This window comes from Arachis hypogaea, chromosome 4, assembly GCF_003086295.3.
Source record: "Arachis hypogaea cultivar Tifrunner chromosome 4, arahy.Tifrunner.gnm2.J5K5, whole genome shotgun sequence".
Taxonomy (NCBI): domain Eukaryota; kingdom Viridiplantae; phylum Streptophyta; class Magnoliopsida; order Fabales; family Fabaceae; genus Arachis; species Arachis hypogaea.
This window is the reverse complement of record NC_092039.1, coordinates 112,309,863-112,318,141: the sequence shown is the minus strand read 5'-3', so window position 1 is coordinate 112,318,141 and position 8,279 is coordinate 112,309,863. Positions and strand designations below refer to the sequence as shown.

Sequence of the window (8,279 nt, the reverse complement as noted above, 5' to 3'; positions counted from 1 at the left end):
ACCTAATCCATTTTAATACCTTGTTTAGAGGTTTATAATTAATAACTAATCTTGGAGCACCTCTTTCTATTTCAGATGCTTTTATCACATAGAAGCCTGTACAGCTCCAAGGTGATTTTGAAGGCCTTATTAGTCCCTTATCCAAATATTCTTGTATTTATTTTTTACAATATTCTAGATACACTTTGTTCATATGTATCGGTTTTGCCTTTGTTGGTATATTTTTTCATTAAACCCATCTTCATATGGTAAAGATATTTCATGTAATTTTTTATTCTGAAAAGCTGTGGGGTTTAGACTACATAATTCTTTCTTAATTTTTTCTTCAATTGCTTTTATTTTATCACACACACACACACACACACACATATATATATATATATATATATATATATATATATATATATATGATACCAGTTGGCCCTTGAAAAGGGATATAGAAGGGAAAAGGGGAAGAAGGTGGCAAAAGCAAAAGCAGTTGGCCCTTGAAAAGGGATATAGAAGGGAAAAGGGGAAGAAGGTGGCAAAAGCAAAAGTAAGAAAAATGAATGCAGATGCAAGAACAAGGAAATAAATATGAAGTTAGATGCGGCGGTAGTCCGCACGCATATGCAGGATAGGTATGACGTTAGATGTGGTGGTAGTCCGCACACATATGCAGATACAGAAAAGTAAATATGAAAACACAAAAATGAAGAACTCAAGTTTTATTGAATGATTGGAAAAGAAAGATGAAGGAAGAAGAAGAGCTGGAGAGCTTACAAGGGAACTCTCAGAGCTTCTCTCACTAACTTCTCTCTATGTGTTTCTAAACTAAAGGGTGCCTTACAACGAGAACAAGGCCTCCTTTTATAATTGAAGATACTACTGTGTCTACAGTACAGGTGAAGATGACCGTACTATTTCTACAGTACAGGTTGATATGATTTTGAATTTAGTGATTACATAAATTTTGAAATTAAAGGCTAATCCTCTTCGAGGTCAATTCCAAAGCAGTCATCTTCATTTTGATTATAACCGCTTGAGGATTCTGCTGGCGAAGTAGGATTTTCTTTGTGTTTTTCATCTTCTTCGATCATCTGCATGATTTGCTGAAGGTGTTTTGCCAAGGATTCTTTTGATTGAGCTCCTGCAAGGGCTGCAGCTATTTGAGCTTTCGGATTAAGAAACGAAGCTGTTTCTGGATCTGAAATCTTCTGACTGTGTGCATTATTTTTGAACCATTCTCTGACCTTATCTAGATAGGCCATTGATGAATCAAATTGAGACCACCATTTTACATAACCATGCCTTTGTAGGATTGGAAGTGATTTGCAGTGGTCTGATTTTGCATATTTGTATTGCCAGGAAAATACCCATGCTAGTGAAAAATTTGAGAAAAATTTTATCATTTACAGGAATACATGATTCCTGGCTGTTACATTTTGATTGAAAAAGTTTATACCCTTCATCTGTTGGTGAGGGTAGAATTTCAAGGATTGGCTCAAAGAAGTCCCACCATTGGTAGAACCAATTTGGAAAAACATAATTGGTTTTTCTTTTAAAATAGATTAACCATCAATGTTTGTACTGAGTATTTTGAAACCAAAATACTTTAGTCCAGGCTTCCATGTAGTCCCAATAATTAAAACCTATTGGGTCATAATTTTGAGAAAATTTTTGAATTTTGTTTAGGTTGTTCCCAAATTGTTTTGGGACAAAATTCTGAGGATTTGGATAGTTGAATGGGTTATAAATTCAGGATTGGTTTTATCCTTGTAATATTTAATCATGTATTCCTGTAATATTAAAATTTTTCTCAAATTTTTCACTAGTATGGGTATTTTCCTAGCAATACAAATATGCAAAATCAGACCACTGTAAATCACTTCCAATCCTACAAAAGCATGGTTACGTAAAATGGTGGTCTCAATTTGATTCATCAATGGCCTATCCAGATAAGGTTAGAGAATGGTTCAAAAACAATGCACACAGTCAGAAGATTTCAGATCCAGAAACGGCTTCGTTTCTCAATCAGAAAGCTCAAATAGCTGCAGCCCTTGCAGGAGCTCAATCAAAAGAATCCTTGGCAAAACACCTTCAGCAAATCATGCAGATGATCGAAGAAGATGAAAAACACAAAGAAAATCCTACTTTGTCAACAGAATCCTCAAGCGGTTATAACCAAAATGAAGATGACTACTTTGGAATTAACCTCGGAGAGGATTAGCCTTTAATCTCAAAATTTATGTAATCACTAAATTCAAAATCATATCAACCTGTACTATAGAAATAGTACCGGTCATCTTCACCTGTACTGTAGACACAGTAGTATCTTCAATTATAAAAAGAGGCCTTGTTCTCATTGTAAGACACCCTTTAGTTTAGAAACACATAGAGAGAAGTTAGTGAGAGAAGCTCTGAGAGTTCCCTTGTAAGCTCTCCAACTCTTCTTCTTTCCTCTTCTTTCTCTTCTAATCATTCAATAAAACTTAAGTTCTTCATTTTTGTGTTTTCATATTTACTTTTCTGCATCTGCATATGTGTACAGACTACCGCCACATCTAACCTCATACCTAACCTGCATATGCGTGCGGACTACCGTCGCATCTAACTTCATATTTATTTCCTTGTTCTTGCATCTGCATTCATTTTTCTGACTTTTGCTTTTGTCACCTTCTTCCCCTTTTCCCTCCTAGATCCCTTTTTAAGGGCCAACTGGTGTATATATACATATATATATATATATATATATATATATATATATATATATATATATATATATATATATATAACTCACTTTCTCTATCTCTTAAGTTCGTTACTATGTCGCTCAGTCTTGTCCAAAAAATTATGTTATGTTATTATGTTAGAAGATATTTTTATATTTTTTTTTGAAATATTATTTTTTATAGTAAATATATTATGAATTGTATTGAATTATATTGAATTGATTATTTTATTATTATTATTATATTATAATTTTTTTGTTAATTTTTTTAAAAAATTTCAAAAGAATATCCATAAATAATTATGGTATCTGCATTTCCTTAAGAGATAATTAAAAGGGGTTCGCCACGTCCACAGGAGTATCCATTACCATCTCTAACTAATAACAAAAATTCTATTTGAGCCGATTTAAGATGGAATATGTAGCTTCATCTGCATTGGATCCTAAGATAATGAACCTAATTCGAATTTGGGATCCTAACAATAGATCTAGGCTGATCTTCCTCACTTAATGTTTTGAGTCATTATTGTAACAAATACTATATTATTAAATATTATTACATTTAGTATATATAAAAGTTGGATATACTTACAAGAGATTTTTTAATCAAACTAAAAAAAATTATAATTATCTTTTTTCTCTTTTTTAGTTTTAAATATTATTTACTAACGTAATAAAAAGTGAATAATAATAAGAATCACTCACATAATTAAAATAAATCATCTTAATATATACATGATATCACGTATATAAAAAATCATTAGATATGATAAATTATTTTTTTATTTTTTTATAAAGATAATTTATGTAAATCAACTAAACATGATTAATTGCATAATTTTTTCTTTTTAATATGAATAAATTAATAAATTTAATATACAAAATATAATTTATATTATTTAACATACAAAATAAACAACTTAAGCTATTATACAGGATAATAATCATAATAAATTTAATATACAAAATATAATTTATATTATTTAACATACAAAATAAACAACTTAAGCTATTATACAGGATAATAAACATAATAATACAAATATTTTTTATTTATTAGCATTGAAAAAATATATAAATAGTATAAACATGATCTTTTGGGTAAAAAAATAATAATAAAAATTATTAATTCAGTTAATTATATATAATAAAAAATATGAATAATTTTTTAAATAATAATAAAAATAATATCACTATCACATACTATAAAATTTATAAAAATAAATTTAGACAATAAATTAATTTTCAATAAATTATTAGCTATATCAAAAAAAATTATATATTAGATATTATTGTTTGCGTACTAATTAATATATATATATATGTATATATATGTATGTATTATCAATTATTAAGTTATAATTAATTTTAAATTCAATTTTTGGTAATTGAAATTTAAATGATTAAAATTATTTAATGCTGAATATTTTAATTTGTATCGAACTAATTTTGTTTTTGTTATTAAAATTTAAAAAAGGTGAGTTGTTAATCAATTTTAAATTCAAATTTAAATTTGTATAAAAAACTTATTTTAAGTTTTATCTTACTTACCAAAATTTATTTTAAAATAAAAAATTACTTTATACATTATATTATAAGATAGTGTAGTTATTTATTTTTTTAATGGCAATTATGCCAAATAAAATAGTATAAAATATGAAAAAAATGTGTTTACCAATTTAGGAATGATAATTCATTTTTCAATAGAATAAATTATATATTAAATAACAAAAATGATTATGACTTCTTTTCACACAAACTAATACAATGATGGTATTTTGATAATATTACCAAAGATTATTAATCAATTTAATAGTTTTTGTAATGATATAAGTCTATAAGTTTGAAAACTTGAAAATTATGTTATAAAATATGAAATTTTAACTAGTAACATCGTTTATCATATTGTGTTGACTTTATGCATGAATATGATACCAACAAATAAAATTGTCATAGTTAAATTTTAACAAAGATAAATCTCTATAATTATTATTATATATCAATGAGAATTGTTCTATTTTCAAGATAAATACTATTTTTTTTTACCTATTTTCTAACCCGATAGGCTCAGAATAAATCTATCACGAATTGAAACTCCATTTATTAAAGATCTGCTGTACTAGTAAATAAAAAGTTGTTACATATACAAAACGGATTCAAAATCCTAATACTTGTTTAAGTAGAGAAGTAAAATGATCACTCAACCAATCCAAATTAGTTAATACAAATACGAGTTATTTTTAACATTAAAATCATTAAATTTTGATTTTAATTATAATTTTGTAAAATATTTATAGTAATAATTATTATATATATTTTTTGTTTAATTCTTTTAATAAAAAATTTTATATATTTTTATTAATTATTCCGTGCAATACGAAACATATTAAAACTTAAAATTAATTATTTTTTGTTAGGAATTAGAATTTAAAATAAACAAAATTTTTTTAAAAATTAATTGATATTAATTAAAAATATTAATTTATTAGTATTATTTTTTTGAAATATAGTAAGCATTTATTAGTTAATTGTATATGAAGTCGATAGTTGAAAATTATTAAATAATAATTAAAAAAAGTATAGGAAGACAATGAGAATACTAAACAATGTAAACAATGGATATGTCGGATGTTCAATTCAATAAGTATGCAGATGATTATGTTGATTATGTTTAATTGGATGGTTATTTCTTTTGATTTGATTTATTCATGCACAGTTAACAATGACTCGATATTCAATTCATTAGATGTGCAGATGGTTATTTTAATATTAAGGGTTAAGAAATAATTTGGGGTGGAGTGTTTTTTTACTTTATTGGGATAATTCTAGAGTCCATTATTCACATTATTTACAAAAGTCATTATCTACCTAATAAAACTGAGAATTTAATCAAATCTATCAAATTATTTAACGAACTTTTAATTATCAACTCAACAAGAAATTATCTAAAATATAATTAAATAGTATAAATAATGAATTAATAGTATATATCAATTCAATAATAGTATAAATAAAAAATAATAGTATATATAGTATAAATAATATAATAAAATAATTAATTAATAGTATATATCAATTAAATAATAGTATAAATAAAAAAATTAATTTATAATTTTATAAAATAATTTTTAAAAAGATAATTATGCATATAATTAGAATACAATACTCACAAAGATACATAATAAGTACTAAATTATGTATATAAAAACTATTTTTTAACTTATTTTTATTTTTTTTAAATTCAACAAATAATAAAATAATTATTTTTAGTAAAAAATTCACTAAAAATATTTTTTTACTAAAAATTATTGAACATGTTATTATTTATTCAAATTATATTATTTTAACTAAATAAATTTTATCTTTATAATTAATTCAAATATTAGAATATTATCTTTATTTTTATAATTTTTTATTTTATTTAAATTCATTTTTTACATTTTTAAATTTTATTTCATAAATTTGTATTAATGTCAAAATATTTAAAAAAATAATAATATAAATTAATAAATTTATTTAAAAAAAATAAATTTATTCAAAATAGGACTACTATGACTCGTAAAGAGAAAGTAGAGTTTTAGAAATATAACCTTCGAATTCAAAGATTACGAAAAATATTATTTATAACAAAAAATTAAATTTTAGCCATTATAAACAATGTTTTGTAATAAATAAAAGATATGTTCATTTATTTTGATCACAATTTAGTGTTCGTGGTTAAAATTTACTGGCTAAACTTTATCTTTGTGGTAGTGAATAGTGATATAGATCAGTCAACATGGCGAGGAATGAAAACTAAAGATTTCTCTTACCGCGCGCGAATCAAAGAAAATTGCAGCACTGATGAATGAATGATGATGTATAAATCCTTGATCCCGAGCTTCGAGGTGAGAGAGAAGAAGACTGAAGGCTGAAAGTTATATATACTTCATTAACTCATTACTGAATAACATTGGTACAGCAACTCCCATGAACAGAAAGAAAACCTGCAAAGTAAAAATAAAAACAACGGTAACGGAAATAGAACTCTACAATACGTAACAAGATAGAGGAACTTGGTAGCTTCGAGTGGCAGTTACTTATTTTCTTCCAGCCCTCTCTAAATAAAAGAAGCCCTCTCTACAACAGCAACTTCCAATGGTGCTTCCATCAAGTACACAGTATTATTACTGTGCTCTCTACTCATCAGATCCATGTATCTCAGTGGCAAGAGTTGTTGTTGCCTTTGGGAATTTTGCTGCCACGATCTCCTCATTCTCAAGACAGATCTCAGAATGTACCTGTCATAGAGCACAGTTAGAAGTGGATGCAACTCAACCATGCCAACTAAAACATAAAAAACATATCTAAAGTTCCACCAAGATTCAGGAATAAGCAGTGTTACCAAGGTAGCCGAGGAGAACGAACCGAAAGCGGCCATGGCTGTGCTTAACTGAGAAGAATACTGAGGCAAACGCAGCGAGGCCATGAAGGCTAGGAAGTAACAAAAAATGGCAAGAAAACAAGCTTGGGTTGTGACAGGGTGATCATGGAACGGTGATGGTGTGCTTCCGGTGTTCTGGATTTGAAGAAATGCTAGGAGTGCAAAAAGAATGAAAGCGTAGATTTTGTGGCGGCGAATAATGAAGGGATCTGGATGAGTGGTTGCTATTAGGTTGATGATGGTTGGGTTGTAGACATTGATGAAGTAGTTAATGGTGGCTTGTCTCTGGTAATTGAAGGTAGCTGCAAATGGAAGTGACATAGTTTTTCGTTCAAGAAAAGGTTAATTAAAAAAAGCAACACAAATAATGATAATAATAAGATAGAAGTTAAAAGGAAATCAGACCTCAGGGCTCAGTTGAGTAGCTCATGTTTTGATCTGAAATGAATTCTTGTTTGTGGATGGGCATAATATTTATGCGAAAGGAGATGCTATTGCATATTCCACCACCAAATGGGTAATAATACAGTTAAGAGAAAAGTTGGGTGAAAAGTGAATAATATACTTTTTTATAATAAAAAATAAAAAAATTAAAAGTATTATGTACAATACATATTCTTTTTAAAATATAACTATAATTTCTATTTTTTATTAAATTTTTTTTTGATAAATTTATATTAGTCCTTTTTATAATTTTTATAATCAAATTTATATTAGTCAATTTTTTGTTTTGTTTTTTTATTTTTTATATTAAAAATATTATTTTTAATATCTTTTATATATAATATGTTTTATTTATTTATTAAAACAATAATAAAAATATAAAAAATTTAATCCTTATTTTTAGAAAGATTTAAGATTTAAAATTAAAATTTATAATTTAGATTAGTTAGTATTAACTATAAAAATTGATTTCTTAATTAAATTAAAAAAATAAACATTATTTCTGTTAAAAAATAATTTTATCTTAGTTGTTATTATTAGTGATGAAGATGACCAAGTTAAAAAGTGAAATAATAAACATTTTAAAAATATATATGATAAAAATTTATATTTTATCTTTAATATTTTTATTATAATTTTTTTACCAGTCTTAGATATCATTATATATTATCATTTTAAAATTTGCACCTCCATCAACAAAAC

General features: G+C 25.7%; 1 long non-coding RNA gene across 1 annotated transcript in view; it reads right to left on the bottom strand.

Annotated features, from left to right (window-relative positions):
• LOC112797310 (uncharacterized) overlaps positions 1–7,658 on the bottom strand; it is a 25,981-nt gene extending 18,323 nt beyond the window's left edge. The window contains exons 1-4 of the long non-coding RNA XR_011881387.1: positions 7,539–7,658; positions 7,095–7,435; positions 6,790–6,990; positions 6,523–6,696 (exon numbers count right to left, since the gene is read on the bottom strand). This is a non-coding gene — a long non-coding RNA (uncharacterized lncRNA). The remainder of the gene's footprint in view (positions 1–6,522; positions 6,697–6,789; positions 6,991–7,094; positions 7,436–7,538) is intronic.
• Between the last annotated feature and the right edge of the window lie 621 nt (positions 7,659–8,279).